Source organism: Periplaneta americana, chromosome 4 (genome assembly GCF_040183065.1).
Source record: "Periplaneta americana isolate PAMFEO1 chromosome 4, P.americana_PAMFEO1_priV1, whole genome shotgun sequence".
NCBI lineage: Eukaryota > Metazoa > Arthropoda > Insecta > Blattodea > Blattidae > Periplaneta > Periplaneta americana.
The window spans coordinates 29,837,429-29,863,967 of NC_091120.1; the positions used below are offsets into that span (position 1 = coordinate 29,837,429).

A 26,539-nucleotide genomic window follows, 5' to 3' on the forward strand; every position below is an offset into this window, starting at 1 on the left:
ATTACTAAAATAATCATAAAAGAAAAAGGAGCCATTATGTCTAGTTTGTCTCTCTCAAAAACAGAACAAAAAAGGACATAAAAAGCACGAGGTTGTAGTCGAACGCAGGACGTCATGAATAAGACGCCTGAATGCTACCATTATGCTATCGAATAACACACAGTATACTTCAATTATAACTGTAGATATCAGGCAACGTGGTCCAACAACATGTAACATCGCCTGTCTCCGAATTGTAGCGAAGATACCCGAAGGGAACTTTGATACAGGAGAGCGGCCACTTTTTCTTTTGACAGCTGTACATCTGAAGTCTGATTAGTGATTGTAGCTAGTCGGCGATGTATGCAATGGAGGGGGCAAGGGAACTGGTCACCCTACCCCATTATCTCCCGGTCTAGCTGCCTCATAAGTGGTGCCTTGTTGATATCACTTGTGAGGTTCAGAGCTGTCTTCGGACAGTTGATTACACAACATCAGTATAAGGTTGTCATTTAGAATTTTGGATGTCATTTGGGAGTGAAACCTAAAATGCAGTTAACATTGATTTTAAACTTCACCCTCAATTTCTAAATTTACGTGTTTTTTTGTTTAAATTTAATTTAATTGATAGAAATTGTTATTTAAAGTGGGAAGTTCTAAAATTAAATCTCAGGTATGTCAGCATACGTTTTAATACTCCGGTACAAAGACACTGGAACTCTGAAAAGATACTAAAATTGATAGTGCATTTTAAATATCGCTTTCTCAAGAAACATTTGAAACAAAAGATTCAGCTTCCGCATAACATATTGTATTTATGACAATTTTCCTGACGTCACAACGGTCGAGTTCAAGGTATGGCTCCCGTGATAATGCTATGCTAATATATGCAGGTCAAGCGCTTATTGTCCCGTGTTATGATACAACAATAAAAATATTTAAAGTAATTAAACGCAGATAACTAGTTATTATTCCGTGGCTTCCACACTTATCTTTCGGTCGTTTAGACGGATCCCGTTGTTTTTAACGTTAACTTTCGTTACGATACCGAAAGATCCAAGTAGGCCGGATATAGGAGATATCCGTGCCCCGTTTTATGACCACGGAGACCGGAGTTTGGAGATAACAATGACCCGTTCCTTCCCCATTCTTCAAACTATGATTATGGCTTCCTATATGAGATACGAGTACTAATGGTAATGAAGGTGGGGAAAAACAATGCATTTTATAACCTGCAGGAAATGCAACTGAGGAAAAAAATAACCTAGGTCAATGAAATGCTGATCACTCTACTGTCTTGTAGGCTTTCACCCGTTACCACAACGCCGGTCGCACGGTTGTGTGTCTTTCTCTCAGGAAGTCTTCGGATCGAATCCTGATTATTAAAGCTTTCTCCATTAATCATAGAGACTTTTTTCCGTGCTCTATATTTCAACTTTAATTGGAGATAGGGGCAATGTTAGCGGTGAAGACTCATTCAAGGTAGTGTTTGCCGATCCTTTTGCAGCCTCTATTCCACATAAATATTGGGAGTGAAGTTGAAACGTCTAACCACATTACTCTTTGCTTTAATATTGTTATTTGGGGGCAGAATTTAAACTTTAAGAAAACCGAATATATAACCTTAAAGATGGAAGATAAAGATAAGCTAAAGATTGAAAAAGAAGTTAAAATGTTCAATAAACGTAAATATTTGGAGACAATTAGAAGCTGATGGAAAAAGTGTAACTGAAATTGAAAAAAAGAGTAAGTGAAATAAGGAATATAATTGAATCGCACCTTTTAGAAAGGAACTAAGTCAAAATGTTCTATTTTTCAGGAGAGCAAAAGAACTTACTTTCATGAATAAATACCAGTGTACCAGTGCCGTAATATAAACATCAACTCGATGTTAGAGATACAGGGAAAGGTTTGTTTAAGTTCCTTGTTTATCTTTGCGTCTTGGAAGTATTAATCATTTCATCAGAAGAAATAAAAATGACAAATTTTGACTTAGTTCCTTTCTAAAAAGTGCGATTCAATTAATTTGCATGTTGAACTCAGTTCTTTCAAGTAGGAACATTTTAAATAAAACGAAAACCCATATTTAACTCATAAGTCATTGGTACAGACCCAGAAACAAAATTTCGGCTACCTCAATTTTGTTTCTGGGTCTATACAAAGTGTTATGTTATACGGGGCAGAATCTTGGACATTAGACAGAATACTATATAATTCATTTTCATTTCAAAACTTCCCAGTCTAAATAACAAATTATTTAAATTGAATTCAATTTAAACAAAAAACACGTGAATTTAGATATTGAGAGCGAAGTCTGGAACCAGGCTTAATTGCATTTTAGATTTAACCCCCCCCCCCACCACCCAGTCACCACACTTTGAAATTTAAAATAGCACTCCTATATTTTTATACTTAAATATGAAAGAGTATTCAATTCTTTATACACCTCATTCATTTGTTTTCGCATCTTTTGTTTTCTATCGTCGCCTGGCAACCTGGATTGTTGTTATTGTTGATTAGAGCTGAAGAGAATAAAGCTACAAAAACTTATTGAGCATTTCATGTAATAGTTCTGTTTGTGTATTAAATTATTTTAAAATTGTGTATACTCTTCAATAGAGAACATAAATGATCCCTATTTATTAAATTTAGGAAATTACACAAAATAAGCTGTGTTTTCATCCTACAATCAACTGATAACAAAAATATATCTTGCCAGGCGACGATAGAAAACAAAAGATGCGAAAACAAATGAATGAGGTGTGTAAACAATTGAATACTCTTTCATATTTAAGAATAAAAATATAGGGGTGCCATTTGAAATTTCAAAGTGGGGGTTGCTGAGGGATGGGGTGAAATCTAAAATGCAAATAAGAGTGGTTTCAGACTTCTTCCTCAATATCTAAATTGACGTGTTTTTTTTTTTTTTTTTTTTTTTTTTTTAAATTGAATTCAATTTAAATAATTCGTTATTTAGACTGGGAAGTTTTGAAATGAAAGACCTGTGTGTGTGTATGTGTGTGTGTGTCTGTGTCTGTGTGTGTATTTGCTATTGAAATGGTCTTTCAGCGAGAAAATCAAGAGGGGAAGCAATTAGATGCCAAAGAATTAGATAAATTATAGAGATAGAAAAGAACGTTATTGGGATAACTGAAGAAAGAAGATTAAAATGGTTTGGACGCATGGAGAGGATAAAGAATAGAAGAATATCAAAGATGATGGTGAAGTGGACTGCGGAGGGAAGGAGAAAAAGAGGAAAATCAAGAGAACAATGAATGGAAGACGTCAGAAGGAGTATGACTAGAAGAGATCTTATTGAAGAAGGTGCTGAGAATAGGAATGAGTAAAATTTGTCTACTGTATTGTAGAAAAACCCTAAGAAAAACAATATTTAGTTTACTATCTAAGTAATCGTTCCTGCTGCACTAAGACCCTAAGGTTGATTAGGTCTTTTCATTTCATTTATTGTATTCCATAGATCGTACGTTATTATTGCAGCTTTGAGATGGTGAACAAGACAAAATGTAGGCCTATATTCGAAGGTCTGAGCTTCCTACATAAATAATTACCTCGCTACTACGTAGCTCAAGAATTTATCAGTAATCTCAGATCCTAGGATAATTATGAACAATATTTCATCATACATAATAGCTTTTCAATTTTATTTGTAAAATTATATCGGTAAAAATACAGTTAAAAAACGGAAACGTCATTAAATCACTTTATACTAATATTATTTATGACTTAAGCCAGAAAGTTATGCCCGATTACCTTACATTTGAAGATGTAATTTGACTTCATTCCGATGTGAACGTATTTTCATTCTACTTCAAATTTTGTTTCGAACAGTGCACAAATTTCACGGAAATTTAACCACGCTTAGTCACCAAAATAAGACATTTATACGAGTAACCTGTTGCACATCTGACGCAACAGAAGCTTCCTTTGTGCTGGGAAACATGAAACAATAATTCAATTAAGATGTCAAAGTGGGCCATGAAAAAATACGAAGGTCGCTATTGTTTCTCTTTATTCGCATAGACGTGACTCAACTTGCATGCACTGCAAGGAATGCAAACCAAAGATTGTGATTATAGAATACTTTTTCTTTATCAATGGAAGATTTTTTCCAGTGTGGAGAATGTTTTTTGTACTGAGTATTTTGGTTAGAAAATTCTGTTCTAATAATAGTTACTACTGATTTTGTAAGCAACAGTGCGATCAATGAAACACTGAATAAGTTCCCAATTCCCTTATTAAAATGAATTCCTGTTTTAGCCTATTCCTTTTATTAACAGACTAAACTGTGTCTAATACGGAGCGCAATAATAGCCAACAATATTATAATCACGATGGTGGTAGTTATTCTACGGGATTTTGATATCATTTATATCTGTACCAAATATGCCATTAACTTGTGAGAGTTTATTGATGACAGTGAGTTGGGAAGTTGGTGAGACATAAATTCGAAAATTTTCTCTGGGGTTATTTGACATACACATCACAGTTTTTGAAAATCAACCAGGTAATGATCAAAAATAGAATTCGAACTCACCACCGAACGCAACCCCAGAGCACAAGTGGTGATGGTTAACACGTTTGCCATCATTCCCTGTCCTCGTAAGCCGTCACAAAAATTACCCTCTGAAACATAAGATCATCGCATCTCACCGAAATATACATAATTGAAGTCATATTCATTGATTTAATATTTTACTTATTTATTTATTTATTTATTTATTTATTTATTTATTTATTTATTTATTTATTTATTTATTTATTTATTTATTTATTTATTTATTTATTTATTTATTTATTTATTTATTTGTTTGTTTATTTATTTATTTAATATTTTACTTATTTATTTATTTATTCATTCACACATTTATTCATTTATATATTTATTTATTTGTTTATTTATCCATTCACTCATTCATTCATACATTTATTTATTTATTTATTTATTTATTCATTTATATATATATATTTATTTATTTAATATTTTACTTATTTATTTATTTATTTATTCATTCATTCATTCACTCATTCATTCATACATTTATTCATTTATTTATTTCATATTTTACTTATTTATTTATTCATTCACTCATTTATTCACACATTTATTCATTTATATATATATTTCTTTATTTATTCATTCACTCATTCATTCATGCATTTATTTACTTATTCATTTATTTATATATTGGTTTAGTGATTTATTTATTTATTTATTTATTCATTTATTTAATTTTTTACTTATTTATTTATTTATTCATTTATTTAATATTTTACTTATTTATTTATTCATTTATTTAATATTTTACTTATTTATTTATTCATTTATTTAATATTTTACTTATTTATTTATTTATTTTATTTATTTATTCATTTATTTAATTTATTTAATTAACTTATTTATTTACTTATTTATTTATTTATTTATTTATTCATTTATTTCATTTTTTATTTATTTATTTATTCATTTATTTAATATTTTACTTATTTATTTATTCATTTATTTCATATTTTACTTATTTATTTATTCATTCACTCATTTATTCACACATTTATTCATTTATATATATATTTATTTATTTATTCATTCATTCACTCATTCATTCATGCATTTATTTATTTATTCATTTATTTATATATTGGTTTATTGATTTATTTATTTATTTATTCAATCATTTATTTAATTTTTTACTTATTTATTTATTCATTTATTTAATATTTTACTTATTTATTTATTCATTTATTTAATATTTTACTTATTTATTTATTTATTTATTTATTTATTTATTTATTTATTTATTTATTTATTTATTTAATTAATTAATTTATTTATTTACTTATTTATTTACTTATTTATTTATTTATTTATTCATTTATTTCATTTTTTATTTATTTATTTATTCATTTATTTAATATTTTACTTATTTATTTAATATTTTACTTATTTATTTATTCATTTATTTAATATTTTACTTATTTATTTATTTGTTCGATCGTTTGTTGATTCATTCATTTACTCATTTATTTATTTATTTATTTATTTATTTATTTATTTATTTATTTATTTATGCGAGATATTCGTTGCTCGAACATCGTAAAAATGAAGATATACTGAAAGAACTAAAAATAGATCTTATAATTCATTTTGTTCAACAATATAGACTTAAGTGGAAGAAACATGTCGAAAGGATGGATCACGCTAGATGGCCTAGACAAATTCTTGCCTATATAAGAGGAAGAAGAAATTTGGGAAGATATGAAAACGCTGGCATGAGACCGTAACGGATCCACTAGGACAGAGATGTAAAAATGTGATTCGCGGAGCGTTTTTCCCTCATTATCTCCCCCTACCGAATCAATTGCGCGGGATGGAATAGAGGGAGAATCGCAACCCCTCCCTCAGCGATTCCTCAAGTACATCTTCGTCATATCAGTGCTACAGGCTGGAAAGGAATAGAATCGGAAGTGCTTTATCACGAAATTACACGTCAGCAAATCGGACCCGTGTTCTGTCCTGGCTTCTATTGCTTATGGGTATACATGAAAAACCTAACTTTGAATATACCAGAGGAGAACGAAGTGAATTTTGTTGCTCATATTGCAAAAGTAACAACAGTCAGCATTTTCGAGGCGACAAGGCAGTCCCTACTGTATAGCTTATAACTTCACACCTAAGTTTTTGTTGTTTAGTCAACTGTCTGAAGACAAATGATACCAAAAAAACATCACTTATGAGGCAACTAAGCCAGGCGATAATGGGGTAGGGTGGCCAGTTCCTTTCCCCCTCCATTGCATACATCGTCGATTAGCTACAAGTTAACTAATCAGACTTCAAATGCATTGTTCTTCCTCTGATACATATCGTAAGGTGAGATGTACTGCCTGATAACACTGGTCTACAGTGGTTTTGTTACTGAACAAAAACCAGTGTACCAACCTTAATTTGAGTGTGCTGATTACAGATCTGTGTGACACTAAGTTCAGGTCAAAACTGAGTACTCTTGAACTCGAAGTTTGGGACACATTTGTACTAACTAGGTTTTTAGGAAATTATCGAGCTGATAATTATGCTGAGCTAGTATATAACATGCTTAGAGCATTGCGTAGATGCTTTGAATTCTCTGTAACCAATTAATATGTATTTTAATGTTTGAGTACTTCAAATGATGATTAAATAACAACCTCCCACCACAACATATTCATGACCCCATTGTAGCCAATTGGCTTGTCGTCAGCACGACACTTCATCCTGCTCAAGGTTTTTCCGTGGTTTCCCTTGAGTAATAAGACAAATGTCGGGATGAGCCCTAAAAGAAACGGGCCACGGACCACTTCTCTTCCCCACTCCTTCTCTTCTACTATCACAAAGAACTTGCTAATTTCTTAGATAACAACCCTGTATTATGATAATAGGGGAACATAAATATATTGTAAGTTCACAGGGCTAACGGCTTCGAAGCTGGGTACCTGGTTCTAATGAAGTGCACTGGAAGCAATTTAACATGGGGGCAAGAGATAGTTACTCTGCCTGCCATAAAAAATTCACTTCAATTAATCCCCAAGGTAAAAAAAAATCAGAGTCTAGGTTGGCGCATGTCTTTAAAAATGCGCTTTCTTCATTCACACTTCAACATTTTCTCATAAAATCTCGGCGCTGTAAGTGACGAACATGGTGAGAGGTTCCATCAGGACATATCAACGATGGAATCCAGGTACCAGGGTCAATACGGTCAGACCATGATGGGTGATTTCTGCTGGTTCCTACAGCGATCAACCACATGTCAACATAAGCGGAAAAGCAAAGGTCTTAAGCACTTTTAATAGAGTTTTTAGTGCTTACTACATATTGTAAGTGTCTCTCTTCTTATAAATGTGTTTAAAACAATATAATATAACAATTTTAAAAAATATATATTACCTAAGCTCAATTTACATCTCTGACTTTACTATACAAGTGTGTACTAAATATAAGGTTTATAATTCATGTTACAGTCCCATAACTCAAAACCCTGACGTGCTATGATAAATCTGATTACAGATCCGGAATCAGCGCGTCAGATTCAGTATAGAACACTTGAAATTTCCTCAGTAGCAGAGACAAAGTTTTTTTTCTTCTTCTTTTTGTAAACCAGTATAATAGAGGTACATATCAGCCAGAACCTCAATCAGAGGATACCGAAGTTGATGATCTGATGTTGAACTTCATTAATATATCATAATATTATTAAAACATTGTGACTACTATTTTAGTTGTTATTGGTTACCATAAATTATATTACAGTCGAACATTTCAATGAATTGTTATGTCCTAGGAAAGGATATTCGACCCTGGTTAAAGCATGCGTAATATGATCCCACGTATGATTTCAAAGTTTGTCTAGATAATTTTGCTGTAGGTAGAGTCTACACATAGAAAGAGTGTTTCGAAAGTCAAATAAGAGACGTTTACTTAGGAAGTGTGCTTGAGTAAGCGATTTTCATTGTACTGAAGTTTATGTAATTGTAAGTTGCATTTTGTGTTTATACTTCTAATTCTCACGTAACACGATGTTTTTATGCTTCCGCAGTAATCTTCGCTGTCACGATGTATTTCTTACGTAACAGAGTCTTATGCACATGAATGAAAATGGGGAGAGAGAAATGCTTACACTTCTTTTAATAACTTTATGCCTGTTTTAGAATGAAGTGGGACTTTTGTGAATATTTATTATAAATAAGGGACGGATTTCTATGACATGTCATATTTTTTGCATATGGGATTGTTTCGGTTTTCAGACCGATTTAAACTTGATTCCAAGCATTCTGAACAAAATGGAAGGGTTTTTATTGGGGATATAAATGTATATTTGGATCGTTTTTAATTTTGTAGCATATTCTGTACGAACCTGCATGTTAACGTTATAGTTTGGGAATAAATATGCATATTTAGGCGTTTTTTTTTTTTTTAGTTTTATAGCATATTTAGTAAAAATTCGCATCATAATGTTATAGTTTGCACATTTCTCATAATCAATACATTCATTCAAACCATAACGAGCCGTGGTAAAATGTAATATCACAGTCTACTATATACAGTCACGAAGCTTGAGTTTTGAGGGTGCTAGAAGCAATAGACTGTGACGGTACTATTTTGCATTGCCTGTAATGAGGCGATATTAGCGATCCTAGTGGTGAGCAACTACCTAATGTTTGCATATTTACTACGTATTGAGCTTCGCGACTGTATATACTAGACTGTGGTAATACTATGAAAGTTTCTCAGGATAGCTGTAAAATACCTATATTTTCGGAGAAATGTATTACTATGAAATTTGATGTGGAAAGAAGTTTCTTTCGCTGTAAGACAATACTCAGTGACAACAGGAGAGGGTTTTCATTTGAAAACCTTAAAATGCATGTTGTCATCAATTGCAACAATCCATCTGATAATGCAGACTAAGGTGTGATTTTTTCTCAATACTGTCGTATTCTTAATATAAATTAATTCTTAAGGGCCGTATACATAGACATTCTTAGCGCGGGCTTCCGGTGGATGATCAGCGAACTAACGTTTTTCGTATTCATTAACCAGTGTCAGCGATATGATAATATGATGTGAATCCTGTACAAGTAATCAGTCGATAGCCGGGGCTAGTTTAGCACGCTCGTAGCGCGGGCTAGCGAAATGTCTATGAATAGCACCCTAAATGTTTGCGAGGTATTCATACGAGTTTTAAGCAAGTATAATAATTAAAATTTCCCCCTTTTACAGGGTCTGTGCTATTTTTCAGAATCCTGTTAAAGAAGCTGTTTTGTGCTCCTATTCTGAAGAAAGAGGATATTTCAAGTACTTTTCTTAAATATAACATCCAACTGGTTAGACATTGTATTTTAATCAATGTTTAAGCCGAGAATTAAAAAAATCTAATCTAGCTTCCAGTAGCAAGTCTCCACTTTATTCCGAAATGACGGCCAGCGGAATAATTTCGTTACGCAATAACACTTTGGCTTCCTTCACTGACTTGCTAATCACACTATATTTCCCTTCATGTTATTTATAACCCCTGAAGTTGATACATTGTCATCAAACAAACCAAGACGTTGGTAAGCAGCAATAATTAATTATGTCCACATATAATTTATATAGCCTGCGTGGAGACTAATTACAGTTCGATACTAACAGACGCTTATTATTCAAATTATTCCGTCCCTCGCCACAACCCGTCCTTCCTGTCTGTTTTAAAATAGCTTGTGACGTCTGGCTCAATTATTCCGGCCCGGCTCTACGTCGGAAATTAAGATTTTTATGACTCTAGACAGTCTTTCCAGCAAGTGAATCTGACTAAAATCAACTGCACTGGCATATAATATATAATAATATATAACATATTAATATTTAAATTTGACAGACGATTTTTAATACATTAAAAAAAAAGGTGACAGAATGGATCCCAATAACTACATAGAGGAATTTCCTTTACGAAAGTGTACAGACCAAGAAGGATGCATAGATCTAGGAAAATATATAAGAACGAACACATGTAAAGACATAACAAACAAATGTTTGTTTACTTACTCACAAATGGCTTTTAAGGAACCCGAAGGTTCATTGCCGCCCTCACATAAGCCCGCCATCGGTCCCTATCCTGTGCAAGATTAATCCAGTCTTTATCATCAAATCCCATCAAATACATTTTAATATTATCCTCCCATCTACGTCCCGGCCTCCCCAAAGGTCTTTTTCCCTCCGGCCTCCCACTTCACACTCTATATGCATTTCTGAATTCGCCCATACGTGCTACATGCCCTGCCCATCTCAAACGTCTGGATTTAATATTCCTAATTTATGTCAGGTGAAGAATACAATGCGTAAAGTTCTGTGTTGTGTAACTTTCTCCATTCTCCTGTAACTTCATCCCTCTTAGCCCCAAATATTTTCCTAAGAACCTTATTCTCAAACACCCTTAGTCTCTGTTCCTCTCTCAAAGTAAGAGTCCAAGTTTCACAACCATACAGAACAACCGGTAATATAACTGTTTTATAAATTCTAACTTTCAGATTTTTTGACAGCAGACTAGATGACAAAAGCTTCTCAACCGAATAATAACACGCATTTCCCATATTTATTCCTCCCGAGTGTCATTTATATTTGTTACTGTTGCTGCAAGATATTTGAATTTTTCCACCTCTTCGAAGGATAAATCTCCAATTTTTATATTTCAATTTCGTACAATATTCTGGTCACGAGACATAATCATAACTTTGTCTTTTCGGGATTTACTTCCAAACCTATCGCTTTACTTGCTTCAAGTAAAATTTCCGTGTTTTCCCTAATCATTTGTTGATTTTCTCCTAACATATTCACGTCATCCGCATAGACAAGAAGCTGATGTAACCCGTTCAATTCCAAGCCCTGTCTGTTATCCTGAACTTTCCTAATGGCATATTCTAGAGCAAAGTTGAAAAGTAAAGGTGATAGTGCATCTCCTTGCTTTAGCCCGCAGTGTTTTTTTTTTAAATCCCCAATAAAATTTCCATGTGCTATCTCGGTAACTGATCAAAAGTATGTTCCAATTCCTCATAGAAGCTATCCTTTATATGGTCGCCTTTCTCTTCTGTAGGAGTGTGAGCATTTATAACTACGATATCGCACCATCTACCTTTAACTACTAAATATGATAACTTCTCACTGATAAATTCGACCTTTTTTACTGCTGATTTTATTCTATTATGAACAAAGAATCCTGTTCCTAAGTGGTGATTATTGTTTCCTTCCCCATAATACAACAAGATAATGTTTATGAGAGGAGGAGAAGGACGATGACTTAAGTTTATTTTACTTGTCTGAAAAAAAAAAAAAAACTAAACGCCAAATTTTATACAATTCTGTCAAGATACACCTTGCATATTGTACACAGATAAAGATAACAAGCTTCCCACATCGCAATACGATATTACCCGCAAACCCCCGCTGAATACGGCTTCTAACCCCGTAATTACCCTCAAATTAGAAGAATGCCTCCTGCAACATCAAGGAAATAGCCCATCTTCAAACATTGTTTAATTCCATATGCAGTGGAGGATAATAATGTTTTTTCTGTGAGAAGACAAAGGAGCTCTAAGCAGTAATTATTAAGATTTTTGCACTGGTAAAACGGCCAGCAGACTCCTTGACATTATTTCCGTTACAGTACCTCTCACCCTATTTCCTCTATATTTTTATGAATTCGCTTCTACGAACATGCAGTTCCTCTTCGCGTTCGTAATTCCTTTGTTGTGCTGCATAAAAACAGCTTCCATAAGCTCCATGTGAATTTCATCAGAAAGCTCTTAGCTCAGTTTACTACTACAGGCAGCGATAAACGTCTGTATAGTTGCAGAAAGTCTAAATTCTACTGTCTCAATGAAAGTGAGCAAAAATGTTCAGTTACAACATTTTATTTTTCTACAATATTATCACTGCACCGCGGAACTTTTACAGGAAGGATTTATATGTGTTTATATAGCGACAGGACTGTGTTTTCATTAATGAAAGCTAGTTTAGTTAAATAAACTCTTTTGACAGATAAGCTGATGTCTATATTTGACCTGCATTAATAGAAAAAAATATAAAATGTATGGATTAGGTGGAACGATTTCTTACACTGACTCCTTTCGATTTTGGTATCCTTGGAAACGCTTACCTCCGTCATATGCGATAAACGCCATAAACTCTACAATGCGAACGAGTTCATTTCTATACACAAGGAGAGTCCGCATATAAATACATCACCTACTTGGAAGAGTTTATTATAATTCTTGGAAAGAGAGAGGATTTGCAATATATATATATTCAGTCGTGCTTCGACAGGGACGCGTAACAGCCGTGTGCATAATACAAGCACGACTGGAGAGTATTAGCATTACTCTATAAAGATAAATAAATACGAAATATATTTGCTGGATATTCGCATATGCTGATATTGAGTATACATACCAGTTAATTGGTAATTGTGTGTCGCTCAAAGCTGTTCCTTACTTCTTGTTCTTTGTAGTAGCTACATCCTCTTTTAATGCGTTATTATATTATTATAGGAGGATTAGTCTAACTATTATTCCTACATTCTGTTCATTTGACACACTTAAACTTTACAGTAAATTGCATTTATTTATTTTATTTGTTCGTTTAATTTGTTTATTTAGTTTATTTAATTTGTTTAATTAATTTATTTATTTAATTTGTTTATTTAAATTATTTAATTTGTTTATTTAATTTACTTAATTTATATATTTAATTTGTTTATTTAATTTATTTAATGTCTTTATTTTATTTATTCAATGTATTTTATTTCATTTGTATATTTAATGTATTTAATTTGTTTATATAACTTATTGAATTTGTATATTTAATTTTTTATTTGTTTATTTAATTTGCTTCATTTGTTTATTTAATCTGTACAATTTGTTTTTTAACTTGTTTATTTAAGTTGTTTAATTTGTATATTTAATTTATTTCATTTGTTTATATAACTTATTGAATTTCTTTATTTAATTTTATCTGTTTATTTAATTTGCTTCATTTGTTTATTTAATCTATGTAATGTTTATTTAATTTGTGTAATTTGTTTATTTCAGTTGTTTGCTTGTTTGATAACAATGTTTGCTTGCTCGCTTACTAAACAATGCTTGCTTGCTTTTTAAGCAATGTTTGCTTGCTTCTTAAACAATGTTTGCTTGCTTGCTTGCTTGTTAAGCAATATTTGCTTGCTTACTAAACAATGCTTGCTTGCTAAATAATTTTTGCTTGCTTGCTTGCTTGCTAAACAATGTTTGCTTGCTTACTTTTTAAACAATGCTTGCTTGCTTGTTTTTTAAGCAATGTTTGCTTGCTTGCTAAACAATGCTTGCTTGCGTTTTAGCAATGTTTGCTTGCTAAGCAATGCTTGCTTGCTTGCTAAACAATGCCTGTTTACTTGCTTGTTAAGCAATGCTTGCTTGCTAAACAATGTTTGCTTGCTTAACAAAGTTTGCTTGCTTGCTAAGCAATGCTCGCTCGCTCATTCTTTCATTTATTTATTTATTTATTTATTTATTTATTCAATCATTCAATTCATTTATTTACTTACTTATTCACATATTTACTTACTTATTTATTCCTTTCATTGTTTATCTATTTATTTATTAGTTTTATTTATTTACGTATTTATTTATTCATTCATTCATTTATTCACTCACTCTGTTTGTTTGTTTGTTTCTTTCTTTGTTTGTTCATTTACTTACTTAGTTACGTAGTTACTTAGTTACTTACTTATTCACTTATTTATTTATTTATTTATTTATTTACTTATTTATTTACTTATTTATTTACTTATTTATTTATTTACTTATTTATTTACTTACTTATTTACTTACTTATTTACTTACTTATTTACTCATTTATTTACTCATTTATTTACTTACTTTCTTACTTATTTACTTACTTACTTACTTAGTTAGTTACTTATTTACTTATTTATTTATTTATTCATCATAATTCCCTGACTATTTCCTGTATAGCCGTTACACGCATCATAGAGATTTTCTTTTACGTAATCTGCTGCAGATTAAACTACAGCATTTGCATTAAACTTCTGTGGATTTGAAGAAAGTATGTATGTGAAAGAAAGAACAAAAATTATAACAAGCATTCACTGATTGCAACTTCAGACCGAAACTACATTTTATGCGTTCTTATTTGTTCATGAGGTTCATTTGTTTCTGCACGGTCTTCTAGATCGCACTCCCACACTTATTGCTGTTTGAAAGCGGTAGCGATATTGCTTTGTGCTGCGTACAGACTCTCTGACATCAGCCGGTCTATCCATTCATCATTATTACGAATTCGACGACCTCATCCTCGCCCACTCATGGTTACAAAAATGAGGCGCAGCCCTTCGATCTCGTACACGTCTCATTATCTTAATCGCTTTCACTTAAATAAACCTCACCCTTTCATGAGTGAAGTGATATTTTTAACTTCATGCTAACCTTAACTTGAGCAAAGTTTCAGCGATTTCAATAGTGGCTTGACATGTGCTTTTCAAGTGTACAGACAGACTTATGGCATGTTCTTTAATATAGGGCTACACCGCTACACCCAAATAATAACACGAAAGCAATTTCTAATTGATTGAGCGTCAAAATACAAGTGTACTTACATTGAAATTCACTATAAGTTTATGTGTTTTTTTTTTATTTTTTTAATATGTCCTGAATTTCCGTCCTCTAAAGTTGGCAACCCTGACTCTAACTAAAATTACTAGATTTTGGACAACTGACGTTTTTGCTAAACATCCCTTCATTTTGAAAGCCAATATCAAAATTATGCTACAGACATTTTAATGATTGTACTTTTAAGAGTAAAATGTCAAAGAGATTTTGAATTTATCTTCAAAAATAGCTGAGATAATTACACACATTTTAGTGAATTGCTGTATTCTGGTACTATTTGTCAAAATTTGGGCCACAATTTTTAAAAAATCTATCTCGAATTTAAGTTGTTACAGCAATGTTAAACTCAACAAAGGTATTTTTATGTTAAGGAAATTAAAAGAAATGTTAGTGATGAAGTGCTAAAATCCGTATACTGTGCTTATATCCATAGCAATCTGACTATGGAATAATAGTTTGGGGTAATGATCCTAAAATAATAAAGTTATTGAAACTACAAGAGAGGGCAGTAAGAATAATTTGTAATGTTGATAACCGTACACAACCTTTGTTTCGGAGACTTGAAATTTTAACTGTACCGTGTTTGTATATTTTAAGTCGTTTAATGTATGTACAAACAAATATTAATAATTTTACTACAAATAGATCAGTGCATAGCTATTCTACAAGGCATAAAAATGATTTAAGGAAAGGACAATGTAACTACACTACTACTAATAGCAGCTGTGTAGAGATTTGTAAAAAGTTATATAATGTTTTACCCGACAATGTTAGACATTTAAGCTTGAGGCTTTTTAAGAATGAAATTAAAAATAAATTAATAGACTTGTCACTATATAATATTGGCGAGTATTTTAACTCTATATAGCTGTCTACCTTTTAAGGAGAATTGTCTATATGATATTATAAAATGTGATTATTTCCTTGTATGTAACTTATGAACATATTGCTTACTTGTCAATCTTTTTCTGGTATTTAAATGTTTTTTCTTATCATGACATTTTCCTATGCTGCAATTACAGTCTTTGGAATGAAATAAATATTATTATTATTATTATTATTATTATTATTATTATTATTATTTACAAAAAAAATTGCATCAATAAAATTAGGGAAAAAATTTTAAATATATCAGTCTCTCCTCTCAAAGAGTTTATAAAAGATCGGGTCTTTTGGGGTTAACGTACTAACTCGTCGTTAGATTTAATCTAATAACGTATTAGGCTACTAAAATGGTCGTACTCTAATTCGTACTGCTAGCTATTTTTATGTTACGTTACATTGGCTGCACTGTATGGAGAGGGGTTAATGTTTCAACTTTATACAATGGGGGCAAACGTTGCTTTTATGATTGAACGAAGATACGAGAGTGCAAACAATAAATAATTTGCCATTATGTAATTATTTCGGAGTCGACAGCTGTGCTCTGAAGCCAACTGTCCAAACTCTGGATCAACCGCTTCCTGTTTAGCATGTGATTGGGGTACACGATAAATATGTGACACGAAGTAACAACGGCTCCGTGTGTATATATCACGAATTCCTGCACTTCTCGAGACTTACACGCAACAATTGGACGACAAAGCCAGACCGTTACTGCCAGACTGTTTTCGTCATATTTGTGTGTCTCAGATTAATTAGGTCATCGTGATGCTACTCATTTCAATGTCGACGACTTCTCACGAACGTTATTTAATTTCATAATAGCGTGATAATTCTGGAGCATCTGTCTAAATATATGAAAGTGTAGGCTAACTCTTCATGCTGAAAGTTCTCGTGCAATTATTTTTGGAGTTTCACATTTAAATATAATCCACGTGTACAGTTATCCGTCTGGTTTCCATTGGAGTAATTCCACAGTCTAGTATATACAGTCACGAAGCTGAATACGTAGTAAATATGCATTCATAGATAGTTGCTAACCACTAGGATCGCAACTATCTCCTCATTACAGACAATGCGAAATAGTACCGGCACAGTCTATTGTTCCTAGCACCCTCACAACTCAAGCTTCGTGACTATATATACTAGACAGTGGTAATTCTATATCAATTTGAGTGATTAAACCGGAGTTACATTTTCGGAATTGGAAACAATTAATTAAAATAAAAGGAAAACGTTTATAAAGCAGGGGAAAAATGAACTTTTGCTGTCATGAACTTGAATTCCAAACGACAACTCTAGACCTAGCGGATGTAGATACGTGTGTTAAAAGTAAAAATTGAAACAATCATGTGCAGAGAAAATTATGTTGTTCAATATTATTATTAGAAGAAGTGTTACAAATATGAAATATGGGTACAAATATGAAATAGCGTGATATACAACCTGAGAATTGTTGTATTCTAGCGGAAACCTTCCAAATCACTACGCACTGGTACCACAGTGTAGTATCTAGTCACGAAGCTTGAGTTGTTGAGAGTACTGGGAACAATAGACTGTGCTGGTAGTCCTACTATTTCGCATTGTCTGTGATGAGGCGACAGTAGCGATCCTAGTGGTTAGCAACTATCTATGGATGCATATTCCCTACGTATTGAGCTTCGTGACTGTATATAATAGAACTAGACTGTGCTGATACTCTTTTTCGCGGGAATGTGTTAGTTTGCAGTTAGAAGCTGAACTGTTGAAAAGTTTATCATTGTTGCGTTTTCGAGGAAAATGAAAATTTTGGCGGTAAATTATTTTCTTGAATAAACATTCTTATTCCTCAATGTTATAAACATTAATGACATATATTCTTAAAGAGAAATAATCTACGTTTATAGCAATGTATGTTTAATTGATTTCGTTTTTAAATTACGGTATGATATGTTTTGAGGTTATGACTTATAACATCAGTGTATCAAAAATATGAAATACTAGTACTTACTTACTGGCTTTTAAGGAACCTGGAGATTCATTGCCGCCCTCACATAAGCCCGCCATTGGTCCCTATCCTGAGCAAGATTAATCCAGTCCCTACCATCATATCCCACCTCCCTCAAATCCATTTTAATATTATCTTCCCATCTACGTCTCGGCCTCCCCAAAGATCTTTTCCCCTCCGGCCTCCCAACTAACACTCTATATGCATTTCTGGATTCGCCCATACGTGCTACATGCCCTGCCCATCTCAAACGTCTGGATTTAATGTTCCTAATTATGTCAGGGATGGGATTAAAAATTAATGGAAACAAAACAAAATACATGGTAGTCAATAACAAAAATAATAATAAAACTTCTAAGTACATTGAGATTGATGATGCCAAATTTGAGACAGTCCAGAGCTTTGTATATCTCGGATTACTAGTTAATAGTAACAATGATATCTCAGAGGAAATAAGTAGAAGAATACAAAGCGCCAATAGGTGTTATTATGGGCTGCAAAAACAAGTTAAATCAAGATTGCTATCTCGTGGCACAAAATGTAGACTATATAAGACCCTAATAAAACCAGTGTTGACCTATGCATCAGAGACGTGGCCTCTTAGTGAAAGGGATAAATTTAGATTGGCCGCATTCGAAAGGAAGATATTGCGAAGGATTTTTGGACCTGTAAGGGATGGTGAAACTTGGAGAATAAGATATAACAACGAATTATACCAGCTTTATGAGTCTCCCGATATAATAACATCCATTAAGATTGCTCGTCTGAGATGGGCAGGGCATGTTAAGAGAATGGATGAATGTGAAATACCTAGGAAGGTGATGGAACATGGGATTGCTGGAGGAAGAAGAGTTGGAAGGCCAAAGCTACGATGGATAGACTGTGTTATGGATGACATTAAGAGGCTTGGAGTGAAGAACTGGTGGACGGTGGCTAAAGATCGAGACCGATGGAGAAGAATTCTTAAGGAAGCCGAGGCCCGATCCGGGCTGTAGCGCTATGGATGATGATGATGAATTATGTCAGGTGAAGGATATAATGCGTGCAGCTCTGCGTTGTGTAACTTTCTCCATTCTCCTGTAACTTCATCCCTTTTAGCCCCAAATATTTTCCTAAGAACCTTATTCTCAAAAGCCCTCAATCTCTGTTCCTCTCTCAAAGTGAGAGTCCAAGTTTCACAGCCATACAGAAGAACCGGTAATATAACTGTTTTATAAATTCTAACTTTCAGATTTTTTGACAGCAGACTAGATGACAAAAGCTTCTCAGCCGAATAATTACAGGCATTTCCCATATTTATTCTGAGTTTATTCTGAAATACTAGTGTCATTATTCCATCTTTATATCCTAGTTTTCTGTTTCGTTACTAGTGTTGGCACCTATATGAGGAGGGAAAGCTTCATCTTCAAATAAACGTAGAAAATAGTGGAATGAAGAGACACTGCAAGAATCCATAAAAGAAGTTCGAGAAAAGACGTGAGAGACGATTCATCTGGATTCAGTATTACGGTTGGGAAAACACCTTCTAATGAAGATGTCGAATGCTCGTTCTGTGTTTTCTTAGTAGAGACCATTTTGACTTTGCAATTTTGTTAATCTTGTAACTCGTTAACAGTATTCCATATTATATACTTCTCCATTTTATGAAGGAAACATGTTATATTTTGAGGAAATTATTTTTTCAAACATTTTATAACATCGTACGAACTTATAAGTTCGGTATACCATTCACAGAGACATTCAGCAATAAATAGGACGATACTTTATGTTCAACATTCAAAACATGTAGACGCCAAAACGGAAAAACAAAATGGTATTCCATATTTGTAACACTTCCTCTATTATTTTCACATTGACAGTTGTGGCAGACGGGTCGCAGTTGGAGTCTTTCTCAGGGTTCTTCCATTTTCCCATACTAGGCATCAACATCATTTCGTTCGATCTTCATTCCATTAATATTCCATAGTACCTATTCCCCGGTCGCCTCCGGCTGGAGACGGGCGGAAGAACAATGCGCCTAGCTTAAGGAAAAGTGCAATAAATCTTCTAGTTGCAGTAATGGGTCGTAGTGTGTTCCTCTCGAAATTTATTATTATTATTATTATTATTATTATTATTATTATTATTATTATTATTATTATTATTATCTCACTATTGTTGCTATGGCATAAAAAATAAATAAACATCCACACCTATGGAGTAACGGCTAGCGCCGTGAAACCAGGTGGCCCGGGTTCGATTCTCGGTCGGGGCAAGTTACTTGGTTGAGGTTTCTTCCGGGGTTTTCCCTCAACCCAATATGAGCAAATGCTGGGTAACTATCGGTGCTGGACTCCGGACTCATTTCACCGGCATTATCGTCTTCATTTCGTTCAGAAGCTAAATAACCTGAGATGTTGATACAGCGTCGTAAAATAACCTACTAAAAAAAATAAACATCAATTCAAGCTATTCTCGAGCGTGTTAATCTGTGTGCTTTTGCAAATTTATACTAGAAAATAATGGTTTTGCCTCTACAAATATAAATTATTCAACGTTACTATGAATGTAACAGAGATTGTTCCAACGCACTGAGAATAATTATCCAGAATTGTAACCGGATTGAGGTATGTACCCTGCAATTTGTCGTTTTTGTGGAAGCTTGTAAAAATTTAAGATATTCTCCAAGATATTCTTCTGAATGCTGTTCATTCCCAAGAAGAAAGGCTACTAATAATACAGAAGAAAATTGGCGGCCATATCTCTTATTTTTTCTAATTTCGTTTATACCTGAACAAACTCCATTATTTTATGAACAGAACTGCATTATTATTTTTCTATAAACTTCCTTCTTAACAAAGTTACAGGACTTCAATAAAGTATTTGGTGACTTTTCAATAACCCTACACGTTGTGCGATCATAAATATAACCAGCACATAAGGGAAGAACACCAAGTAACCAATGTAGTGAACAATAATAAAAACACACAGGTTGAACCATAAGTAATGTCATTAATTTCAGGGAGTTATTCTTTGAGATATTTCAAACAAAAAAGTGTAATACAATTTTGCTCGTTTTTGCTTCCTTTACGAGATAAAAATTGTTTTATTTAAATCATTTCATTGCGTGTTTTGGGAAAGCTATTGATTTAATTCCCAATATGCTGAGTCAGTTTAAGATAGCAATGTATTATGATAATAAATTATTGAAAGAATGTTAGTTTTGTCCTTTAAATGTGCAGAAATTTGATCCGAACAAATAAAACATTGTAAAATTCCTTTTGAAAACGAAAAGTTACATATTTTCGGATAAAATTTCTACACATTTAAATAACAAAACTAAAATTATTTCAATCATTATTATTATTATAACACATAGGCCTAATTCTCTTAAATTAATTGATCATATTGGTAATTAAATAAACTGCATTCTCAAAACACACTCTGTGATGTTTCATCTCGAAAAGGAAGCAAAAACGAGCAAAATTGTATTCAGCATTTCTGTTTGAAATATATTAAAGGATAACCCCCTGAAATCAATAACATTACTTACGGTTTACACTGTATTTAAATGGAAGAATCATGTAGAGAGAATGAAGGGTTCGAGATTATCTAGGAAGACATTATGATATAGACCTATAAGAAGAAAATCAACTAAAAGGCCTAAATGAAGGTAGAATAATGAATAGTTTTGATACGCAAAACACGTTCTGTTAGCCTAAGCTTTGTATGGTTGTGCTGATAATTATTCTCATTACATTTCCCATTATGCTTTGTAAATTAGTCCAACTTTACATAAATATTTATCTTAAAAACAATTAAACTGAAGAAAGTTGTGAACTACTGTTTTAATATATTGTTCTATTAAAAAGAGGATTTTTAACAGATGAATATGAAACTTATTCAGGGATTTAAAGCAAATTTGAAGCAAGATATCATAATCAAATGACCAGATTATTTACGGATTACAAATCCTTGAAAAGATAGATTCAAGAAGAGGATGTGAATAAGGCTTTAGGAAACGAAACTATGAAGTTACATACCATGACATATGAAAAGAAAAATTATGCAGGTATGTGGTTTTCATGTACTTGCCTGCGAGGGGCAAGCTTATTATGACGGTTATCTGCGAGAAAGTCACTGGTCAGCAACCTTTCCGTAGTGGTGGATGACATCAAAACAAAGGTCGTTCTAGTGGCAGTTTAAATAACCCAGCAAGAACTATAGTATAACTGCAACCTAACCTTGCATTCAGTGTGTGCAGTGTTTTGTTCTTCTGTTTGTCGGTAATAAATAGACAGCACGTTCTCCTTTCATATAATCATTAGACGTCATTCCATATTATTAGCAGATGACACAAGTATAGTAATTACAGCCAGTAACTCCAACACATTCCAATCTTCAACAGAGGAAATTCTCTTCAAAATATGTGACTGGTTCTCAGTCAATAAATTAGTATTAAATTGTAACAAAACTAACATAATTCAATTTAAATCCTGTCCAAATTCAACGTCGCAAATTTCTAGCGCAATACTTAACAATAGATCCATATTAGAAACAACAACAACCAAATTTCTTGGCTTAAAAATCGATAATGTGTTAAAATGAAAAAAAATCATATTAAAGAAATTACCCCCAAACTAAATGCAGCATGTTTTGCTATTAGATCTATGCAAAAGATAGTAAATATCAATACCTTAAAAACAATATACTTTGCATACTTCCATTCGGTAATGAGTTTTGGAATAATATTCTGGGGAAATTCTACAGATAGTAACAGTATATTCCTATTACAAAAAAGAGTAATTGTTAGAATAATAGTAGGTGCCAAATCTAGGGAATCTTGTAGAACTATTTTCAAAAAACTACAAATAATACCCATGGCTAGTCAGTATATCTTTTCATTAATAATCTTCCTCTTATGTAATCGTGAAAACTTTGTAACTAATTCAACAGTTCATAGCATGAATACACGTAAAAAATGACTTCCATACTCCATCGGCAAGTCTATCGTGCTATCAAAAAGGAGTGCGTTATATGGCAGTAAAAATTTTAATAGCCTACCTATCGATATAAAAATGAAACTCAAAACATAACATTATTTAGGGTCAAATTAAAGAAGTACCTAAATTCTCAAGCCTTCTATTCCGTAGGTGAATTCATGACATTCAATAACACTTCATGAAATTGATACTAAAACTTTGTGTTGTACTAGTAGACTATATTGTAAACCTCGTCTGTATGTATTTCTTCTAGACTGTGACTATGAATTAAGACTTTATAATAGTATTAAGTTTTTGATTTGTTCCATATTCTAGCTGTGAAGCAATGTATGAATACCATGGAATGTTAATAAATACAATACAATACGTAACTTTCAAATATATTTCCGAGACCTATTTATACACACAAATGCCAGCATATTTTTCGACTTAACATACACTGTAGTTTACTTACTGAAGTGAAAGTGGTATATTTTCCTCAAAGACTAGCATTTCGTTCACTTTAAAAAAAATGTTATGCGATTTTAAGTTCAAACGTAAAATTTAAGAAATAATATGCATATATTAATGATAAAAAAGAAGTATTTCTTTGGATACAGTGACAAGTGACTGAACAAGTTTTTTTTTTTTTCAACTTCCATCCACTTTCTTTCCCGACAGTAGAATTTTATTTTATGGTTTCCGCGCTGCACATGCGAGCCAGTCGATCACGAACTTCTGAAGCTGGTTTATCGTTTTATTGTTTTCCTTCCTCTTTGGTAACTGAATAAAAGTCAGCAACAGTTAAGTTCCGTCATTTTATCACTGAATTGTGTTTAGTAAATACCGTTAAGCCCCGAAGACATTCCTAGACTGTCGCTCTTCTTCATGACGGCTCTAGCCTCCACGCGCTTCACTTCAGAGAGAATTCTTACGAGGATTAGGCGACAGAAAATTTCAGGAGGGATTTCGTTTATCAAAATCTACAGTGTCATTTCTGCTGCAACAAATGGGTCACTTGAAATAACACAGAAACAGTCGTATTTCTCCTATGGATCAGCTGCTTATATCACGATTCTATGCAATTGTAATTTTCTGTATTTTAAGAGAGAACACTCGAATATCTCTTTCTCTATGCAACCGGTGAACGAAGAGAGGTTATGGATGAATCTTAGGATAATGCACAGTTTCCTACTGTAAATGTGTCCTGGATCTTACACACATTCCTACTAATCTTCTGCATCCTTTTCCTTTATGGATATTCCATCTTCTTTATACGTGGTACAGTCATTAAGTTCTAATACTGAGCGCATAGTGGCGTTGTGGTGCATTATAGCTCATAGGTGGCGCCATGGTATGATACCTTGTCAGTTAGTCTCTCGACCCAACAAGAGACAGTTGAGTGCATGCACTGTAAGCAGAACTACGGTCTTTGTTGTGACGGTGATTTGAATGCGCGCGTCGGAACTCGAGTATGTTGCAGTTTGAGCAACGGGCAAACGTCACGTACTGTCAGAAATTAGGCGAAACTGCTATAACCGATCATAACTGGAGACGAAACATGGTGTTTCCTTTACGATCCGCAACTGAAGCGACAATCCGCCACCTGGAAAACGCCATTATTTCCACGACAGAAAAATCCGCAACAAGACAGGTCAAAAGGCAAGGTGATGCTTTAACAGTTTTTTTTTATTCAAATGGAATTGTTCACATAGAATTCATCCCACAAGGTGCAACTGTAGACAAGATCCTCTACAAAGAGACTCTTGGCCGTTTAAGCAACTCAATTCGTCGTAAGCGTCCTGAGCTTTGGCATAGGAAGAATTGGCTGTTGCTACACGACAATGCCCCTGCACATCGCTCCATCCTTGTCCAAGAGGAACTTGCAAGGCAACAGGTCGCTGTTTTGCCACACCCTCCGTACTCACCTGATCTCACACCATGCGATTTTTTTTCTCTTTCCCCTCATGAAATCAATCCTACGAGGGCGTAATTTTTATGCGGCCGAAAAGGTCATGACTGCCACAAGAGAAGCCGTACGGCGTCTTCCTGCCAACATCTTTCAGCGGTGCTTCCAGCAGCTACACCAACGTTGGCAGACGTGCATAGCGGCCAACGGCGACTATATTGAGGGAGGATGTCGATCTGTTTAAGTGTACGCCGTATCACGCGGCATCTTCTGAGACATCCAGATTATTGTGGGTGCCTACCCTTCAGGCGTCAGTGTCAGAACTTAATGACTGTACCACGTATAATATATTTAAATCTAGTAATTAAGTCTATTCATACTTCAACCTCACATTGAAATATAATCATTTTTGCATTCAATTTTCCATTTTGTACGATTTTAACCTAACTGCACTGAAAAAGAAAGAATTGCAACTCGCAAACATAACAGCGCCCAAAGGCAAACAAATGCAACGCGAAAATATAGGAGACGTTCATTTCGATGTAGAACGGAGTAAGCGCAGTCGTTGTTAGAGGTTGGCTATTATCTTTGCACAGATATGGATCCTTTCCATTAGTCATTTTGTAGAAACGGTATACCACCATAGGCTTTACTCTGACTAAGGCCCGTAACACACTTGCAGAGTTTTCGCCAGCGAGAAATGTGTTGCGAGAAAATTAAAAAATTGATAACATGGATTCAAATGGACTCCACACACTGGAAGAGATTCTCGCTCGAGGCAAAAACCTCGCTCGAGTTTCTCGCTGGAATCGGTAGCTCAGCGAATTTTCTTGACACATTTATCAAAGATGTTTCACATTTATACTCTTTATGACGATTGAATGTAGAAAAAGATATCACAGGTGGCGATGAATTGTATTGTTTCTATTTGAAAATGAGGAAAGATGGCTGATAATTGCAGTCAGAAACTTATGGAACTTGTACGATGTCACCCGTAGGTCTATTTATATGATACACGGGATGAAAACTATAAAAACACGAAACTTAAAGAAGAAATCTGGAGACAAATAACAGATTATCTGAAAATTAATAGGGCTATATTTTATTTTGATGAGATTTAATAGTTTTGGTTAAACATTTGAAATAATGTATCTATATGTCTTAACAGTTTAAGTAATTTTAATCAGAATATAGCAAAGAATTCTTTATCATATCATGAATGGCAAAAAAGAAAAACTATGGTCCATTGAACCTGAAATACGGCTAAACGTATCATTATTCAAATCGAAACCAGTGTCCAAAACTCGCCCTTATTTTCGTAAGATACAGTGTGATTTTCAGATAGTTCTGGCTTTAATTTTAGGCCTACTTCTTTTCATGAACAAAATATGTTCATGTAACTCCATTTCCTCATCATCTGAATACTCAGATTCAACATAGTATTCGTACGTAATTTGTAAAGTACGACAATATACTTACAGGTTATATATTTAAGTACGACAATATACGTAAATACATAATCTATAATATTTCTCCCGAGTCAATACTATAATCAGAAAAATGCTTTCTGCATGAAGGCCGTGCATAGATGATCATAGCAAGGTGTGATCTGTGATAGCGAGAACTCGCCAAGTG

The 26,539-nt window shown here is 33.3% G+C and overlaps 1 protein-coding gene across 1 annotated transcript in view; it reads left to right on the forward strand.

Annotated features, from left to right (window-relative positions):
• The window catches only part of LOC138697649 (tumor necrosis factor receptor superfamily member 14-like), a 113,231-nt gene that overhangs the window by 61,998 nt on the left and 24,694 nt on the right, over window positions 1–26,539 (forward strand). The window lies entirely within an intron of this gene.